Raw genomic sequence first — 21,421 nt, 5'->3', positions numbered from 1 at the left:
CCTAGTGCTCCAGGATCCATCTATGAACTGTGAAACAAAAAGCAACCGAAAGGAAACCACAATCGCAATGAAAACGGGAAAAGAATAGGATGTGAGAATCGGTCGGTGCTTCGCAAAAAGAAGATTCTTGGAATGAAAATATAACAGCATAACTGATTCGCCCACCTTTCCTTCGTCGGTACAGAAGAAAAATGGCAGAAGTGAGTAGCCCGGAGTGAGGTTTTCTTCAAGAAAGGGAAGAAAGGGCTTGAACGAGCATTCCAGTGAAATGATGGTTGCTTCGTCGAGTCCAACTTGGAGGCCACCTTACCAATGCTGGTAAAGGTGTGGGTTTTGTGATATGACGGGTCATGACGGCCACACCGGGGTGACAGGTGAGTCTCGACTGTAGCACCTCGCTGTGATTTGGTGGATGGCACGCGGGCTCGGATGCTTTGAAATGTCCCGCATGTAGATAGAGGTTAGTCATATAGGAGTGCTCAATATTGTGCACCGCGACCAAGGCGGACAGGAAAATGAGAGAACTACGTAATTAATGCATGAGTTTAATTAGCGTAGTTTTGTAAAGTAGTACGAGATACATTCCTCCAATCGCAAAATGCCTTGGTTCATGAGATTTGAGATTTGAGCCCTATAAACCGGAAGGGAGGGAATACTGCACGGATGAACGCGATGTAGTCTAGTCACTTGTTGAAATCTCTAGAAAGGCAAATACTCCTTTCCGGTTTACAGGGCTATACTACTCCCTCCTTCTAGGTGTGTAAGTCATCTTACGAAAACCAAATTGTCCCAAAACACTTAGGTGCGGTGCATTAACTTCTACCTTGTTTCTTGTTTCTTGACATATCAACCAATAAGAGATGAGAGGTGTGCATGCTTTTAATGACTTGCAGTGGCTAGTTCATTGCAAGCAATGCTATTAATTAGCAAATAAACATTGGTGACCCTAGGAGGAAATGGTGCTAAGCGCGTGGACCTATGCAGAATGAGTATCAACCAATGGATGATGGAGTTTAATTGTTAAACAATAGCAATTTTGTCTCATGCAAGAGCCTGGCTAGTACTCCTATATGTGTGCTCCAAGGCACCGCACCATGCGAGCGTTCGCAACTGCCACATTCGGGTTGCGCTTGCCTCTTCGCCTCTTCAAGAAGACGAACAATGATGTTACTCCTACTTCTACAGTATCGAATCCACTGCTGCATGTCTGTCCACCTCGTGCGGGAGGGATAACGTGTAGCGAAAGCTTCTACTTATTGCTCCTGCCTTTGCGTCTATGATAGGTGGGCCCAACAGGTGGTTGGCCCTCCTGTCATGTAGCCAAAGGCAGGTACAGTTAAGGCACCGGAGCTCAGTCCGCGAGGGAGAGGGCGTTGTAGTAATCAAATTTCTCGGTCTTGTACGAGTTGACACGACACATCAAAGCACTGCACTCGATATAAGTCCTTTTACACGTTCAAATGGACTACTTCATATGTAGACATATTCTGCTTCGTATGTAGTCACTTGTTGCAATCTCTAAAAAGACTTATATTTGGAAACGGAGGGTGTACAACGCATGCATGCATGCCGTGACTTTCCTTTTGATACATGCATGTGTTGATTTGATGCACCTTGCCAAATTTTGACTATAAATTTAACTAACCAAATTTTCATGCATGTCACAAAAAATTACGGGGCTGTTTGGATTGTGACTATGTTTGTCTTATGTTGCCACATTATTTTTCCCACACTTGCCACACTTGCCTAACCTGAGTTGCTCAAATTGTTAGACACACTTTGGCTTGCCAAAGGGAATCTTGCCACAATTTTTGTGTCTATGACACATTATTTTTGTGTCTATGACATGTGGAGTAGAAAATATAAATAATAATGCATGTTGGGGCAACCCACGTTTCCGCTAATTTTAGCCGTGGGCTTGTTCACAATTTTTACGAGGGGGTGGTTGTTCATTTAATGGAGGGACTTGTAGTACCATACTTGAACGGTACAAAGTGCGACCTGGCACACCGTAACACCACTTGGAACAAGCGGGTAGCTATCTCAAAAAACAATCAACAACTAAAAAAACCCGCTACCTGGCATGTAGTAGTACACAATTTTAAATGATTGTTTTGATGGAGTGAAAAAGGAAAACTACCCCACTATGTATATATAGGCCGGAGTCTCCACGCTTGCTTGCTAGGGTTGCTCTATTCACACACTCTCATCCTCTCTAGATCTAAACAAGATAGGGGTAGTAACACTGTCTTTCTCCCTTCAAAAAACATTGGCTTTCTATCCTCACCACTAGTTACAGATCTGGACGTATCCCCCTCCGCTGGTGAAGGGGAGGAGGCGCAGCATTTAGGCCATCGTCGACAGCGAGGGAGGATACCCACTGCCGGCCGCACCGTTATCTCTGGCCGAGCGCCAGCGCGGGAGGTCCTCTGATCCCTTCATCGTTGCCTGTGGACGGATCCGGCCTCCCGCTGCCCACCTATCCACATCCCGACGACCTTCAGGTATATCTTCGTTCGAAACCGCCTTAGCTCTACCTCCTCATCTTGCTACATCGCTGCATGTGCATCATTTTCTACCTCTCATCCCCTCTCGATCGGATGGTCCAATGTCACCTAGTATTTTTTTTCTTCTATTGTTAGAGGTAAAGCTACTTCATGGAGTCGAATCTTGTACTCCCTCCGTCCGAAAATACTTGTCATTGAAATGGATGTATCTAGTTGTATTTTAGTTCTAAACACATCCATTTTGATGACAAGTAATTCCAGACGGAGGGAGTACTTGGTTCAAACAAGAAATAAAGTGGGGGTGGGGGAATTTAGAATGTACATCGGACTTGGTACAAACAGGAAGGAAAGGGGGTGAAAGTAGTACACACTAGTCATCCAACCGGTATCTTGGTCGAAAAGGGAAATATAGGGGTAACGTTGTACACTGTGGTATGACCAGGACTAGAATTGCTATCCACACATAGGAGTAGTTGGGTAGAGTGAACAAAAATGGGACCAGCCCAGATATGTTTCTTGGATGTTTGTTTCTCGGGGAAACAAACTATGAATCACCACTTTATGCCCCTGTTTACGTACATGGTGCTGGACTGCTGGTGCACCCACTCTCCCATGCCCTTATAACAAATATTTAGCTATTCTTAATCTAAAGTCCCTGGTAAAAATGAAGCCATGCCACTGTTATAAGCCACGACAAGTTTAGCCAAATGTTTTTGCCTGTAATTGTTTGAGACTCTGACTGTTTCCTCTGTACCTTTTTGTGCAAACAGGGATATCCAATTCACCTGGTTGCTGTTGTGACCTTTTGGTGCACTGCACAAAACTCTTCTTAAAAGAAGTGACTTTTGTGTTGTTTAACCGGAATGTCAGAATGGAATAGTTGGTTCATTTCGGTGGAACTGCACAAAGGGAGATCTGTGTTCCAATCCTCATCATCCATATTGGCGCCATAACCTTCCTTTAGGTAAGAATGATATTTAATGCATGTGTTCATCTCTATTTTCCGACTGCCATGAGAAAATAATGCTATTTTTTACTAGTACACTTGTACTCCCTCACTGACAAAACCAATTCTGAACTAGAAGGCCAATCATGTACTTGGTTTCACCAACTGGTGAGGAGAAAGAGAAACAGAGCATGAAGAGGAAGAAGAAGAAGGAGGAGGAGGAGGAAATGAAGAAGATCACACGATGGTATCGTCCTATGTTATCATGACATCTTGCTAGTGGTGTTGTATTTCTGTGTTGCTACTAGTCTTAATTTACTTGGAAGACTAGCAAGATGCTCGTTCGTTGCACGTAACATCGAGATGCACTTAACAACAAGATCACCAAATCTATTTTTTGTAAGAGTATAAGAGTAATAGATAATAGAGTAGAGATAGATAGAGAAATGCAACATAGTAGTACTTGGCTTAACGACAAATCATACTAATTAACCGGATTCTGGATGCATGTGTGACCCAGCTCTACATGATCAACAGTGCCAAGTTGATCTTGCTGAAGCCGAGGCCTCAGTCGAGGCCATTCAAGGGCTCCGGCAATGTCTCCCTTACATGTGAGACGATCCTCTAGGGAGCCCTTCCACTTATGTCGTCTCTCCTTCAAGGTCACTTAATTAATCAGGAGTACTTAAGTAGCACTAATTTATTGCTGCCTAATTTTCCTGTCAGAGTTAAACAAATCTTTAGTAGCACCCTATGCTGAATCATGTATGTGTATATTTGTATCTGGAGGTGAATCATGTGGTGGCGCAGATAGGAATCTTGGTAGTGTCATGACATAATAATGCTATTGTCTTTCTATCCTTTCTCACTAAGCTAATGAAGGTTTCACCTTTTTCCTACTTGTGCAAACAGGGACCATGTTGTGCCAATCGTACATTTTAGTGGAACTGCACTAGAGAATACAATGAACTGTATCCCAGCCAGTGCTTTAACTCTGCTAGAAGTTCTTGATAATCTTTCGATATAATCTCACCACTGGTAAACAAGAGTTATTTCAACCATACATTTGAAGTGCACAAAAATATATACTATTGAGTGATTCCAGTGAGTGCTTTATCATCTCTTCCGGAATTACTTGAATAAGCATATTTTGCTCAGGTTGGTACCAGCCTAAGGCCTTCAGCCATATTAGTTTGTTGTACCTATATATGTATTGTGCTACTGTGTTGCTACTGTCACGAGAAACTCCTTTATCTTTGCACGTTAAAGTTTTGCAACCTATGGTACATGGCAATGTTCTGAGTGTTGAGTTAATTGGCACTGATTAAATAAACTAATACCTCTCTTTAAGCAAGACTACTATGTTGCTAACTTTACCCATTAAGATAATGAGGGTGCTTCTGTTTGTTAGTGTATGTTTCATCAATTAGTCCCACTATTACAGTAATCTCACTCTCTCAATATATGTGCCAACAGGGATGCTTGATTTTGGTGGAACTACACAAAACCTTTGGGTGCTTCATTACCTCGACCGCTTCCTTCCCTTCATGTCTGTCGCTTTGTCTCGGCTTGCTTGCTTCCTTTGTTTCTTGTCAGTCGCTTATCTCGACTTCCAGCGAAAGGAAATAGTAATTGATATGCTACCTCACACAGGTTGGTACTGGTCTTTATCCTGATTATTGTGCTTGTCATGTATTGGTAATTTGGTATTGTGCTACTGTTTGCCGATTTTATAAAGGAGTAACTTGGAGCCTAAACTCGCAGGCAAATCATTGCCTTGGGTGATTTCAGTAGAACTGCACAAAATGATCAGATGGACAGATACTTATGTTGCTGCCATGTGCTCCAAAGTTCACTCAGACAAGCATTGATGTTGACAAGAAGTTCCTATATTCATTCGAGTATTAACCGGCATCAACCAGTTGCCAAACTCCCAAGTATTAGGAGAGTGAACGCCAAAAATATTGCTTGGCGCATAGCCCAGAAGAACACAGTCCAGTCTTTGGTCCCAACTTGTGCCTTTTGGTTATCGGCAGATATGGTAGCGAAATGTGTGGCATGGAGTCTAAAGATTCTAGACAAGTTGGTTGACGCGTATATTCATCTGGCACTTAATCAGTCTGCACGCCAGGGATGCTCCATTTCAGTTGAACTGCACAAAACATTTGGGTGGTTCATTTTCTCAACTGCCTCCTTTCTCGTCTGCAATGTAGAATTTTGGCGAGCTACAGGACCAAGATGAGCCAGTAAACTAGTTTGATGAAAGTAGTGGCCAAGTTTCTCAAACCTCGCTCGGCACGAGGCCACTATTTGAGGATAAACCTACAAGAAAAGTTCAGATTGTCTGTGCTGCCTCTTATGTACTCGAAAGTTTACTCGTACAAGAACCAGTTTTAGCAAGAAGTACCTCCGACTGAACACCATTTACCAGCCTGTACCCTAGGTAATTAAAGTTCGTCCATGGATCATATTGGTTGTGATCTCAATCATTTGGATGCATAAACATACTGAACATGTGTATATCTGAATCTTTTTATGAATTATGCATGAATATTGTCGTGTGATTAATCAATCATTTCGATGCATAGATATGCTGAGCTTGTGTATATATGAATCTTTTGAGTTGTTGATAGTGAATGTTGGCTATGAATATGAACGTGTCCTGTGAACCTGAGTTTGATATTAATGTTTACCTTTTCTGTTGTATTTGTGTGTGAACTTGTTAGTATGCCTATTGTGGGGTATGTGACGTGTGAGTGTCAACGGCACACCTTCTTCCTGAGAAGAATTGCACCTGCTTTGTTAGGGTAGCAATGGCCCATCAGCTCGTTTTAACCTTTTTATTACTCTGTCTTCCCCTCTCCCCTGCTCAACCCCTGCCGTAATGTTTTCGGCCTCAAAACAAACATAGTACTGCGTTGTTTTTGGGGCTTGTTGAAAAATCGAGTGCTGGTTTCTGTAGGTTGGCTCACCCAACAAATGGGCTGCTGGTCCACCACGACAGACTGGGAGGCTAAAAATACAAGTTGTATGGTGCAGAGGCAAGTAAAAAAACGCTATCGAGAGCCATCCACTGAAGAAAAAAATCGCTCCTGATGTGCTTCTTCAGTCGTGCCGCCGGCCCCCTCTTTCATCCAGTTCGCTCGGGGATCAGGTATCATTTTTTTTCAGAGGGCGAAGAAGTATCAGCTAGGCCTAGGTTTTTTAATAAAACGCAGGTCTCTGTTCTATTTATCTATATATAAGAATAATAATGCTGTGTCCAATTTATGTTTTCCCTTCTAACCACATTATATATATTTATATTATTACTATTATCGTATATTTTATAGAGACTTATATATACATTATAAAAACATCCCACGTGTTATTAACTTATAAAAGTAAATGTTTAACGGAAGTTGGCGAGGAAAATCCTGGTTGTTTTTGACTCACAGGCAAGGAAAATCCTAGTGATTGCGTACAAAAGCTTGCGAATATTTTAGGGACCAATTTAATAATAATGTGCTAATTTTTATATTGAGCAATAACTCGTTAATTTATTAATTATATAAAAAAATGTGTCTCTCTGGTTTATTCTTTGATATTAATTGCTCCTTCTAACATAACATTATATATATAACGAGCCCAACATTTTTTTGAGAATCACAGTGCACTTTATTGCCTAAGTTCAATGCTTACACGGATACATAAATGAGCAGGTGGTGCATCAAGCCACACATGCCTACCTATGTCAAGAGACGTAGCCATACATGCTAGTCTATGAGGCTCCTCATTACATTTGCGTTGTTCATGACTAATAAGACAAGCCCGAAATAAATTGCTTCGTTCTTTGATCTCATGAAACACCATACAATGTCCACCAAGGTTCTTTGGTGCTTCGATTTCCCAGACGACTCTCAGTCAGTCAGTAGCAATATGTACTCTTTCTAGGTCCAGGTCCTGTCTCAACACTAGTGCTTCTCGACATGGGCTGGGATTCGTGTATAAATGGGCTGGGATTTCTTAGAAATATAATGAGCCCAACTAATTCGTGTATAAATGGGCTGGGATTTGGAAGATGACTGTACGTGAGAGGCTGACAGTGGGGACGCACCACGCCCATGGACACATGCATGCATGCAACGGAACTCGGCGTGGTCAACGTGGTCAAGGAACGACTTCCATCAGAAGTATACTCTACGTGGAGAGGCTGACAGGTGGGCCCACTAAGTTGACGGGGACGGAGGGCTTTGTCAACTTAGTCAATATGAACGATTCTAGCTGCAGTGACCGTACGATGTCCATCCAATGGCCATCGTGCTTCTTCAACCTGTGGTCTTCTTGCTCCAGCCGCCCAAAGCAGTGCCGGTCGTGCCACCTCCTCCTGCATACCATGGCCGGTTGTGATGCCACGGAGGCCTCACCGCCCCCTACTACTCCCACCGCTGTCCAGGCCATCCCTCCACTCACCCACACCCCATGTTATTCTGCGGTGACGACAGCCTCACACAGCAGCCGAACGAGTGAACCCTCATACTCCTCTATGCGTGGGCATCCACTGATGCGTCTTCCTCGGCTCTGCGCCGTCCCCTTCCTAGGCCTCGCTGTCATTCACCGCCGTGGTGCTCTCGACGTGGCGTGGTCAATGTGGTCAATGACCGACTTCCATCGGAAGAGTATTGTACGTGGAGAGGCTGACAACTGGGTCCATGGCCACAGCCCAGTTTTTTTGTGATTTGCCAAGTAAGTCGCTTTCTCGGGCCTATTGGGCTGCAAATCTTTCAAGATGAGGAGAGCTTCATTCGGCTGGCCAAGAAAATGGCCTATTAGTAATGAGAAATGGGTTGTACATTTTTAAAACACATCAAACCGACAATTAGTTTCAAATTTCTTTTTTTCATTTTGAGATTTTAAATTGCATTGATTTTTATGCTTGGACAATTTGTTGGACTTTATATTGATATACATTTATTTTTAAAATTAGTTTGAATGTGACTCGAAATTTCGGGATTAAAAACAGTTCGGACCGCACCGAAATATGCAAAATTTCGTATATTTTTTTAACCGTGGCCACAATATGGGCTGTAATGCTAACAAAAAAGAATATGGGCTCCAAAAAACCTTAAGAATTATAAAATGGGCTGTAAATTATTAGAAATAATGGTAGATGGGCTGTATGCTGTTTTCCACAGATTTGAGGCTTTCCTAAAAAAAGGTTGACGCACAAGCAGTGACTGTTGGATTTCCATCCAACAGCCGTCGTGCTTCTTCAATCTCTGCTCTTCCTGCTCCAGCCGCTCAAACAAGTGCCGCGCAGGCCTCACCACCCCACCGTACTCCCATCGCTGGCCTAGCCATCCCTCTACTCACCCACACCTACTGTTATTCTTCGGCGACGGCAGACGAACCAGTAAACCCTTGTACAGTCGTACTCCCCTCCGCGTGGGAAACAACTTCCGCATCTCCACTGCCTCCGTCTCATTCCCTTCCTAGGCCTCGCCGTCGTCCACCGCCCTGGTGCTCTCGGCGCGGTCTGGTCAACGTGGTCAACGACCGACATGCATTTGAAGTGGACTATACGTGGAGAGGCTGACAGCTGGGTCCACAGCCGCAGCAAGGAACTGCCTCCTTATTACGTGCAAAATAATTATTCCTCCACCTGACAGCAGGGACCCACCAGACGGGCCACCTTATTTCGTGAAAAAAATGTTTCCCCCCTGACTGCTGGGACTCACCAGCTACATCTTCGCATGCAAGGAAGTGCGTCCAGGCAAAAAAAAACGATTTGCCCCCTGACTGCTGGGACCCACCAGGTACATCTTCGCACGCAAGGAAGTGCCTGACAGTCGGGACCCACCTGGTCGAAGCGTACGTAGCGTTGTCATTCTGGTCGCGAACGTGTACGTACATACTGGTGGATGTAGAGGCGCGCATGTGTCGTAGTAGAGGCACGCTCGTGTCGTAGTAGAGGCGCGCATGTAGCATGTACACGTACGTACAGCGGCCAGTGCGCAAGAACGAAAATACGGCCACGTATGTGTACATACGGGCGGGGTCTGGAACGCCTACTCATGCATATATATGTACGGCCAGGGCTCGTGTACATGGCTGGGTCGGAACGGAGAAACATCATCGTCATCGTGTTCATGGGGAGCCAACCGACTGGGTCGGAACGGAATGCGTCGTCGTGTTCATCGGGAGGGCTTGGACGGAACAGGCGATGGAAACGAGGCCTGGCGTACCGCAGAACGGAGGAAACGGCCTTGTGTTTGACCGGCCACGTTCGAAATGGGGTCCTGTTCATTGGGAGGGGTCTGGCGTACCGCAAAACGGAGGAAACGGTACTCCAACGGTCGAAACGGGGGTCCTGTTGATTGGGAGGGGTGTGGCGTACTGCAAAACGGAGGAAACAGACCTCCTACGGTCGAAACGGGGGTCCTGTTGATCGGGAGGGGTGTCGCGTACCGCAAAACGGACGAAACAGACTTGTGTTGGAGCGCTACGGTCGAAACGGGGGTCCTATTCATCGGGAGGGGTGTGGCGTACCGCAAAACGGGACTCCACGGGATACTGTTCATCTCCACCATCGACCTCCTCGAGCCTCCATGGGCTACTGTTCATCCACCGTCGACCTCCTCCAGCTCCACCTGCGACTGTTCATCCACGGGCTCCTGTTCATCCAGCCTCCACCGCGCGCTACTCCACCGGCTACTGTTAAACCACCCCTCTCTACGGGTTCTTGTTCAACCACCCCTCCACGGGCTACTGTTCATCCACCCCTCCACCGTCTACTGTTCATCCAGCCCTCCACGGGGTCATCCTGTTCATCCAGCCCTCCATGGCGTCGTCCTATTCATCCAGCCCTCCACGGGGTCCCGTTCATCCAGCCCCAACTGGCTCGATTGATCGGGGTCCTGTTCATACAGAGGCAATGCCACGGGTCCTGTTCATCTACTCCCACCACTCACTGTTCATCCACCCCCCCCCCCCCCGCCCCCCCGCAACGCTCACTGTTCATCTAGAGAGGCATCATCGATCAGCTTCAGTTAGCAGCAGTAGCGAAGGAATCAATCGCTCGGGTTCAGTAACGTGTAGCCTGCAGTGCAATCGCTCGGGTTCAATTAGAGCCCAACGCCTCGCTTGGGTTCAGTTAGAGCCAACGCCTCGCACACACGCGCGTACATGTACGAGAGAAACGTGCATCGCTCGGCCCCGACCACCCACCGTAAGCGGGAACTCCCCGAAATTTTCCTCGCCCTCGCTTCTACCACGGTTTTTTCTGTCATGGACGGCCAAAAGAATGTCATGCAGCTGCGTCTCCAGCCCGCCCAGGATGAAAAGCCCATTGTCTGTCATGATTTTTTGTCATAGAAGTAGGAGCCCACCACATCTATGATGATACCAGGTTTTGTCACAATTATCGTCATAGAAGTGTCATATGTATGACAGGAAAAAAATTCGTTCGGCCCAAAATGTCACGGATGTGTCTTTTTTTGTAGTGTTTGCTCCCGTTGCTCACCTTGAATCTATTTGTCTGTTGATTGCTTATGCTTCTCATCATAATTTCATGTTGCAACAAATGGATGTGAAGAGTGCTTTTCTTAATGGTCCCATTAATGAGTTGGTGTTTGTCAAACAACCCCCGGGTTCAAAGATCCCTATTTCCCCGATCACGTGTAGCAACTCCACAAGGCGCTCTATGGCCTTAAACAGGCCCCACGTGCGTGGTATGAGCATCTTATGGAGTTGTTACAAGATCGTGGGTTCGAAATCAGGAAAATCGACCCCACTCTTTTTACTAAGAAGGTCAAAGGGGAGTTGTTTGTATGCCAACTATATGTTGATGATATTATTTTTGGTTACCCTAACAAAGCTTTCAATGAAGAATTTGCCGCACTCATGACCTCAAAGTTCAAGATGTCTATGATGGGAGAGTTGAAGTTCTTTCTCAGGTTCGAAATCAAGCAAAGAAGAGAAGGAACCTTCATCAACCAAGCCAAATACACTCAAGACATGCTGAAGAGATTCATGCTAGGTGATGTCAAGCCGGCTCCCACCCCTATGCCCACAAAGTGCCAACTTGACATTGATCCAAATGGTAAAGCGGTGGATCAAAAGGTATATCGCTCCATGATTGGCTCCTTGCTTTACCTTTGTGCATCTAGACCGGATATCATGTTGAGTGTGGGAATTTGTGCACGGTTTCAAGCCGCACGGAAGGAAAGCCACCTTGTAGCGGTCAAGCGAATATTTCGATATTTGGCTCATACCCCAAACTTTGGCTTATGGTTCCAAAGAGCAGCAAACTTCAAGCTTGAAGGATATTCGGATTCTGATTGGGAAGGAGACAAAGTGGATAGGAAGTCCACTTCTGGAGGGTGCCAATTTCTTGGTTGCTCTTTGGTGAGTTGGTCTTCCAAGAAGCAAAGTTGTGTGTCTCTCTTGTCCACCGAAGTGGAGTATGTGGCAGCCGGTAGTTGTTGTGCACAACTCTTATGGATGAGGCAAACTTTAAAGGATGATGGTGTCATTTGTGAAAAAGTGCCTCTTTGGTGTGACAATGAAAGTGCCATCAAGATTTCTCTCAACCCGGTGCAACACTTCAAGATGAAGCATATTGAGATTCGGTATCACTTCATCCGGGATCATATTAGGCGAGGGGAGATCGAGCTCAAGTATGTCAACACTCATGATAACCTTGCGGATATTTTCATGAAGCCCTTGGATGAAGCAAGATTTCTCGAGTTAAGGAATGAGCTAAATATCATTGATTCAAGCAATGTGACTTGAACCCTTGCACACCCCACCACACTCAACTTGTTGTCTAGTTTAGGTGTAGGCATGGACATAGGGGGAGTGTTGTTCTCTCAATGAACTCTCCCTCCCCCCATTATGCATAAATTGATCAACTCTTTCACATTCGCCATTTTTATGGTACTTGTGCTTCAAAGACGAGTTTTGGTCATGGTCCCAAGGATAATTCTTCGCGGTGCCATACCAATCAACTCAAACATAGGTGGCTCCGGCCACCGCCTCTCCTTGGAGAGGTTGTGTCTTGTTTTGGTCCTTGTTGTCTCTCGCTTTTCTCTCTTCGTGCCAAGCTTGTTCTTGTGGTGTCTCGTTTGTTAGCTCGTTGGTGTGGTCATTGGCTTGAAGATTCCGTGCAAAGTTGTTTCTTCCCTTAGTTGAAACTGCATTATCTTGGGTTCACGGTACTACCGTGGCCTGCCATGGTACTACCGCAACCAGCACGACAGTAATTTGTTGCTGCCGCTGGTGGAGCAGTACTACTGCCCACGGCGCGGTACTTCCGCCCGGGCGGTACTACCGCAAGGACGCGCGGTACTACCGTGGAGTAGCGAGCGCGTGAGGGTTAAGAGCGGGCGGGGGGAGTTCCAACTCCCCCATACCCATTCACTCTTTCTCCCCCATGCCGCCTCTCTCTCTCCTGCCCACGAACGGCGCCGGAGGCCCTCGCCGGATCTCCGTCTCCGGCCTCTCTCCTCTGATTCCGACCGATGGGATCGTTCCCCACCACGTCCTCTTGCCATGGACCAAGGTTTCTCCCCAAATCCCTCTCTTGTTGGTTCGTTCTTTTGCTTCTAGGTTTTTGGGGAGATGCATGTGGTTCTTGAGATTTTAGGCTAAATCTTTGCAAGAGTAGGATGTAGGAGAGTAGTAATGCGTAGAGATAGTACTTGATATGTTGCCCCATGGTAGATTTGATCGACCATAGTATCGCTTTGTTGTCGCGGTAGTACTCAGATCCAGTGGCAGTTTCGGATATGACTCTGTGCGTTACTACCGCACCTCCAGCGCGGTACTACCGCCAGCGCGGTACTACCGTGACTTGGAGCGGCACTAAAATTTGAGTACAATGCGTTCAAGCGGTGCTACTATTGTTGTCAAACCTCTCTTGTGGCAATTATCAAGTGCTCATTCTACTTGTTCTCACTGCTTTGTTGTGGTCTTTGCATTGATCTTTCTTGCTTTTTGTGCGTGTTCTTGTGCTTTGTGTCCTAGGTGGTGGCCCAGGTGCCTTTGCACACCGTTCCAATCCAAGCCGTGACACGGGCTCCAAGCGTCTACGAAATCAAGATGAAGCTCCAGAGGGTTCCAGTGCCCCCCAACGCAGGACATAGACCATCGCCACCAAGAACAAGGAACCCACCATGGGCATGGATGGGATGCCCCTTGCTGAGTTCATCTCTCGAAGGAAGGTCAATCCCTATGTGCATCCTCGTGCCAACTTCCAAGGGAATAAACTGTTCTGGACCAAGAAGCAGAATCTCATTTATCTGGATGTGATCAAGGCCAAGCAAAACATCTATGACATGCATCATCTGAGGGAAGCGAAGCACCGGGACTACTTTGGTGAGGCTCTGGATCTTGTGGAGCAATTTGGCATTGAGCACATCATCTCTTTTCACAAAGACTATGATCTTGAGATTGTGGCTCAGTTTTTTGCCTCAATGTACTTTCATCCTAATGAGGAACGGACTATGACTTGGATGACCAATGGTCAGCAGCTGACTGCTACTTGGAAGGAGTTAATGACTTTGCTTGGTGTTCAAGATGAGGGGCTTGCCACACCCCAAGGCGTTCGTCCTCATGCCAATCCCGAGTCAGCCAAGAAGAACAAGATTCAGCCCTTCTATGTTGAGAAGAAGCTCTCCAGTGGCAAGTCATCGTGGGTGCTCAACTCCTTCCTTGACATCATGTACCGGATCTTCCACAACTCTCTCTTTCCTTGCATTGGTGACAAGGACAAGGTGCATGCTTATCTTGTGGACATGTTGCTCCTATGTGAGGAAGCGCGCAACTCTCAGATGCAACCACTTGATGTCTCACATATCATGTGGTGTGAGCTTCGATTTGCGGTATTCAACCGCAAGGTCCCCATCTATGGACCTTATATGTTTCATTTGATCTCGGCGACTTGGGAGAAGCTCTACCCTCAGGAGGAGTTTGAGGCCCCTGGTTGGATTCGACATGAGTCCATCAGGCTCCGTGTCAAGACTCAGTTGGCTAACACCACTTCTCGTGTTGAGGCCGCGGCTGCCATGGATGTGGATGCAGATGGGGATGAGGAGGAGGCAGTGGACGAGGACAGCTCTGAGGGTTTCATCCCTCCCACCTCTGAGCCATCTTGGGCTAAGAGGCTGAAGAACAAGATGAAGGCTTTGTTCTGTATGCAAGCTCAGGGGCAATATCGGGCTCACGTTGTCTCCAAGGAGAGTTGTCGCCGGGACAAGAAACTTATGAGGCTTTTCGGAGAGGATGTTTCTGGTGGTTCTGAGGAGCGCATCACTCTAGAGGCTGAGTGGATGGCAAAACAAAGCTTCAAGTGGACTGATTCTGAGGAGGACAATGAGGAGTCCGTTCCCGCTGCCGAGTCTGACGAGGAGCGTGCGTCTGATTACTCCGCTTGAGCCACCACTTGTGTTGTAGGTGTCCTCTCTGCCTTTTTGGCGTCTCCATGCCAAAGGGGGAGAGAGTGTAGGGATTTGCGAGTCTTGCGTCGTGCTTCTTATGTCGTGCTTGTGTTTTCTTTGCTCGTGTTTGTTCCGTTGAACCTTGCTTGCTTTGGTTTAGTTTGCTTGTGAGACTTGGTCTATCATATGGTGTAAGACATATGCTCCCTATCATACCTTATTGAGCTTATGATATATTGTGCTATTTATGTAATGCTCATATTTACCATCTTGTTTAGTGTTAGCCTTATTGTTGCAAGATATGCATTGTTTACAAAATATAGGGGGAGTGTTGATCCTAGTATACGTGTCGTGCAGTCCAAAGCACTTATCTAGATAGCACGCATCTAGGGGGAGCTCATCTATATTTTAGAGTTGTGGGGTTTGCGTATGTTCTATATTATTTCCCCTTGTGCAAATCCCGTATTGTCATCAGTCCACCAAAAAAGGGGAGATTGTAAGGGCATATTTATCCCTAAGGTGTTTTGGTGATTGATGACAATGCTTTTGCGGATTAATCATGTGCCTTGAGTATCTCAGACAATTCGTCACTAGGCACAAGACGGTTTGGTGCCCCTCGAAGACTATTGAAGACGACGTTTTTCCACCGTTCTTTTCGGTGGATTTGAGTCGTAGGAAAGCCGTACTATTAAGAGGGGGTCCGCGTTGGAAAGGTTGGGGTGGAATCATCACGTACATGTTTTATCTCTTTGCACCGCCTTTCCCTTTGCGCTTTGGAGCATCCTCCGTTTTCTTCATATTTTGCAAAGAGAAGGATTCCTAGTGTTGCTGTTCTGAGGCATGCGGTAGTACTTCTCTTAGGAGCGGTAGTACCGCAGGCCCCAGCGGTAGTACCGCACGCCGTTGCGGTAGTACCGTAGGTGCCCATGGTAGTACCGCTCCTAAGGAGTTGTAGTACCGCGGCCTCGGACCAGACTCAGTCGCTCGTGCGGCTGTAGGGGCAGATGTAATTTTTTACATCCGCGCCCTACGCGGTAGTACCACCCCATGCGCGCGGTAGTACTGTGGGTCCTGGTACGGCCCAGCAACACGAGCGGAAGTAGGGGCGGATGTAATTTTTTACATCCGCTCCCTGCGCGGTAGTACCGCATGCCACGTGCGGTAGTACCGTGTCGGTTTTTTGCACTATTTGATTTTCAGTGGAAGTAGGCACGGATGTATTTTTATTCATCCGCGCCCTTCCCACACTAGTCCAATCCGGCCTTGCGGTAGTACCGCAAGGGGGAGCGGTAGTACCGTGTCAGCGGCAGCACCGCCCTCAGCCTTTGCGGCTCAGGCCTGGACTAGCTCCTGCCGTAGCAGCGGTAGTACCGCGGTCCGCCGCGGTAGTACCGTGAGCCCTTGCGGTAGTACCGCTGGCCTGGGGCGGTAGTACCGCAGGTCGCGGGCTGGTTAAGTGGATAATGGTTGGATTTGTCTCTCCACTATATAAGGGGTGTCTTCTTCCTCTAGTTGACTACCTCTTCCAACCCTAAGCTCCATTGTTTCTCCAAGCTCCATTTTCGCCCGATCTCTCTCCCTAGCCAATCAAACTTGTTGATTTGCTCGGTATTGGGTGAGAAGGCCCCGATCTACACTTCCACCAAGAGAAATTTGATTCCCCCCACTAATCCCTAGCGGATCTTGTTACTCTTGGGTGTTTGAGCACCCTAGACGGTTGAGATCACCATGGAGCCATAGTCCATTGTGGTGAAGCTTCGTGGTGTCGTTGGGATCCTCCAATTAAGTTGTGGAGATTGCCCCAACCTTGTTTGTAAAGGTTCGGTCGCCGCCTTCAAGGGCACCAATAGTGGAATCACGGCATCTCGCATTGTGTGACGGCGTGAGGAGAATATGGTGGCCCTAGTGGCTTCTTGGGGAGCATTGTGCCTCCATACTTCTCTAACGGAGACGTACTTCCCCTCAAAAGGAAGGAACTTCGGTAACACATCCTCGTCTCCACCGGCTCCACTCTTGGCTATCTCGTGCCTTTACTTGTGCAAGCTTATTTGTGTTGTATCCCTTGCTTGCTTGTGTGTTTGTTGTTGTTGCATCATATAGGTTGCTCACCTAGTTGCATATCTAGACAACCTACTTTGATGCAAAGTTTAATTTGGTAAAGAAAAGCTAAAAATTGTTAGTTGCCTATTCACCTCCCCCCCTCCCCGTCTAGTCAAATTTATCGATCCTTTCAACGACCACATTGCCCGCTCCTGGCCACCACTCTCCTACATCCTAATCGCTCCCCGGCCGGTTCGGTCGCCGCCCGCGCGCTGCGGCCACTAGCCTCGCCCTCACCGCCTGGCCACCGCTACCCAGCCACGCTGTGCCCAGCCTGTCCTCGCCCTGCCGCCTCGCCCGTGGCTCACGCGCCCGGGTCCGCCCTGGTGGGCGCACCTGCCCGTGCCCACACCCATTGCCTAGTGCCCGTTAGCCCCAGGGCCTATGACATGTGTGCCCAACCCTAGAACAAAAAAATAATTAACTAATCAATCAATCAATTGATTGATTGATTAACTTAATTAATCTAGTTAATTAACCCTAATTATTTGTTTAGTTAAAACTGAGACAATGACATAACATCCCCACACGCCAGGGTTGACCCTAGTCAACTCAGTTGACTGCTGATGTCGTGATGATGTCATGCCGATGCAATAAACCGTTTTGATTTAAATTAAATCTGTTAATTCCAAAATTGTATTAAAACTTCAAAAATTAATATAAAATAAACCATATCTCGGATGAAAATACATTGTACATGAAAGTTGCTCAGAAAAACGAGACAATTCTGAATACACAGTCCGTTCATGTGCCACACGTCCCTATCATAGCGAACATGCAACCGCCCCTCCATTTCATCTGTCCAAAGATGCCAAACTCTGGGAATACTTTTCCGGATGTTTTCCCCCTCGCCAGTATCATCTAGTGATGCGTTAGGTCACCCCTAGATTAGCGTTTTGTCATGTTATGCTTTTGTGATTCTATGTTTGCTTTATACTATTGTTTCTTCCCCCTCTTCTCTCCGATAGACCCCGAGACCGCTGTTGATGCCTCTGTGATCGACTATGTCGATGACGACCCTTCTTCGTTTTCGGCAGAGCTTCTAGGCAAGCAAAGCCCCCCTTGATCATTCCCATATCGCCAATTTCATCCTCTCTCATGCTTGCATTAGATTTTGCTACTATACTTGATTGCTCCTATTTTGATGCATAACCTTCTTTTGTAAGCTACTCTTGTACCTTACCTGCTTATCCTATATGCTTAGTATATGTTGGTTAGTGATCCATCAGTGACCCCTCATCTTGTCCATGTTACCCCCGCTTTATGATCGATGACTTGATCAATGTGATCGACGTCCAGAGCCCGACACATCACATCACACCCCCTTAGTAGCTCGACTCTACAGAGCTACTATCGAGTGCCGAGCGTGACCTCGTACAACACTTCTGATGTTAACTCAGTAGTGTAGTTAATCGGTCGTGGTCTTCGAGGCTGATTCCTCCTTCACCACTTTCAACAACAACTCTGTTGTGCAACCCCTCAAGTGTGGATCATCGAGGGTGATTCCTCCAGGTCCACCTTGATGGTTAAATCAAGTGGGAATCTGTCGAGGGTGATTCCTCGGGTTTCCCCCTTCCTGTTTTGGACACGCAGTTACTTTGACTTTACCACAAAACCATGTTACTGAAGTCGGTTGGCCCTGAGGGGTACCTGCGAGTTGATGTGAAGTAGCACTACTGGAATCAGGATCTTTCCAGTCAGCCAGATATTTGTTGTCAGCTAGCTGATGGCAAAGAAGGTCTTTGCAATCAGTATACAGAAAGCTGACGACAAAGAACGAGCTGACGACAAAGAGCGCGTTTGCCGTCAGCCAGGTCTTTGTCGTCTGCTAGCGGACGCCATAGAAGCTTTACCGTCTGCTAGCAGACAACAAAGAGAGAGGGTGGCCCACTAGTGAGAAAGTGTTAGCTGACGGCAAAGAAAGTGCACAAACTGACGTCTGTTAGCTAGGCTCTTTGCCTTCTGCTAGCAGACGGCAAAGAACCATGCCCTAACTAAAAACAAACACGCCCGTGCCCGACCACACTCTCTCTATGTCCCCTCTCTCCGTGCGCCACCCCCATCGCCAGCCGCCCCGCCCCCGTGCCACCGCCGCCCCGCGCCACCCAAATCTCCGTGCCGCCTCGGCGACCACCTCTCCACCCCGCGCCAACCCCATCGTCGTGCTGCCCCTGCAACCCCCGTGGCACCCTCCTCCGCCCGCGCCACCCTGACCTCGACCGCTCCTCACCCTCAAGTAAGTGAGCCACTCTTCACGGTGCCCCAATTGCGGCGGTTTGTGAATTCCATACAAATGTCAGGTTACTGCAGCTAGGTTGTTTGTTAGAATGCCAACGCAACACAACCTTTTCTAGATCATAGTGAACTTTGATTTTTAAGGTTACTGCAGCTAGGGTTAGATAGATGTAAAATATTTTTAAGGAAATGTTCTTACTGAAGGAGAATATATCCTAGTTAGTTCGTAGTGAACTTTGATCTTTCCAGGAAAAGTTCAGGATATAATGGGACCGGTTAGATATTTTCAGCTGCTGATGAACGATGCATGAAAGGTGAACCGGAGCATAAGTAGACTGAAAATTTACTTGATTCTGCATGCATAGCAAATTCCACACACCCAAGTTCAGGCTAGTTGGCTTCCTCATGGTTAATTATTTAGTAGCTGTGGGAATCTCTGGGTAGCTCAATGGTAAAACACATGGCCAGGGTTGTATTAATTTGTGTAGATTCTTTAGTAGATGTGCTTAGCAAGTTAAAAGGGGAACTGCAATAATTATGTTGCTTGGAAGATCTTTTTATTGTAATTACTTAAGTTGTAATCATGGCTCATTTTGTAACAAATGGCTCATTGTGTTGGAGAGTACAACCAAGCATTGTTGGGAGTAGATCAAATTATAGCATATTGTTAGTCAAATTTGGTTTACTCCAAGTAACTGCAACTTGTTAATTTGGTATACATTTTCAGTTTTGTTTCATGTCTAAAGAAATCCCTAGTTTTGAAGGGTTCAAGCTGTTGCCATCATATGTCCACAAGTGCATTGCTTTTTGAATGTGAAATGATAACTTGGTGTAGTTGATTATCTTCTGCTCAAAACTTTTGTTGCTGTAATGTTGTATGATAATGTTGTAAGTGTAGTAATTGGTCTCTTCTGCTGCTTATCAAAGATGGGGGGAGGCCGCCATCGCAGGCTGCGCTCTGCCACACCGGAGTACGAGTTGGATGCTTTCGAGTTCTTCAGTATCATACTTGAGAATTCCTCTAGGAGGTAGGTATGTAAAAGGAGAGATCTCCCCTTCACCCATCTCTTTATGATAACTCTGTTGTTTGCTACATCCCTCCTTGTCCCATGTTGCAGAGGTTGTCTGACACTTTTATGAAGATGTTGGACGGCCATCGGCCAAAGAATGTGAAGCTGTGACAAGCCAGCAGCGGCCTTCGCGGGCATTGGGACGTGGAGGTGGTGATCAGGTACGACCACATGTACCTGTGTTGTGGCTAGGAGTAGTTCTACCGTGCCTACGACCTGCAGCACAGGTACTTCCTTCTCTTCAGGTATGATGGTGACACCATGCTCACCGTGAAGGTGTTTGATACGTCTCCATCATATCTATAATTTTTTATTGTTCCATGCCAATATTATTCAACTTTCATATACTTTTGGCAACTTTTTATATTATTTTTGGGACTAACATATTGATCCAGTGCCCAGTGTCAGTTCCTGTCTGTTGCATGTTTTACGTTACGTAGAAACTCCATATCAAACGGAGTCCAAATGGAATAAAAACGGATAGAGAATTATTTTGGAATATTTGTGATTTTTGGGAAGTAAAATCAACACGAGATGGTGCCCGAGGGGGCCATGAGATAGGGAGCACGCCCCAGGGAGGCAGGCGCGCCCTGGACTCTCCTGCCCCCCCCCCCCCCATAAGGCGGTTGACGCTCTTATTTTGCCGCAAGAAAGCTAATTTTTTGAGAAATATCTGGGCGAAAGATTCACCCCAATCGGAGTTATGGATCTCCGGATATAAAAGAAACGGTGAAGGGGCGGAATCTGGGAACGCAGAAACAGAGAGAGACAGAGAGAAAGATCCAATCTCGGAGGGGCTCTCGCCCCTCCCACACCATGGGAGCCAAGGACCAGAGGGGAAACCCTTCTCCCATCTAGGGAGGAGGTCAAGGAAGAAAATAATAAGGGGGCTCTCTCTCTCCCTTGCTTTCGGTGGCGCCGGAGCGCTGCCGGGGGCCATCATCATCACCGCGATCTTCACCAACACCTCCATCATCTTCACCAACACCTCCATCATCTTCACCAACATCTCCATCGCCTTCCCCCTTCTATATTCAGCGGTCCACTCTCCCGCAACCCTCTGTACCCTCTACTTGAACATGGTGCTTTATGCTTCATATTATTATCCAATGATGTGTTGCCATCCTATGATGTCTGAGTAGATTT

This window comes from Triticum aestivum, chromosome 5B (assembly GCF_018294505.1).
Source record: "Triticum aestivum cultivar Chinese Spring chromosome 5B, IWGSC CS RefSeq v2.1, whole genome shotgun sequence".
NCBI classification, from domain to species: Eukaryota; Viridiplantae; Streptophyta; class Magnoliopsida; order Poales; family Poaceae; genus Triticum; species Triticum aestivum.
Note: the sequence above shows the minus strand (reverse complement) of the source record.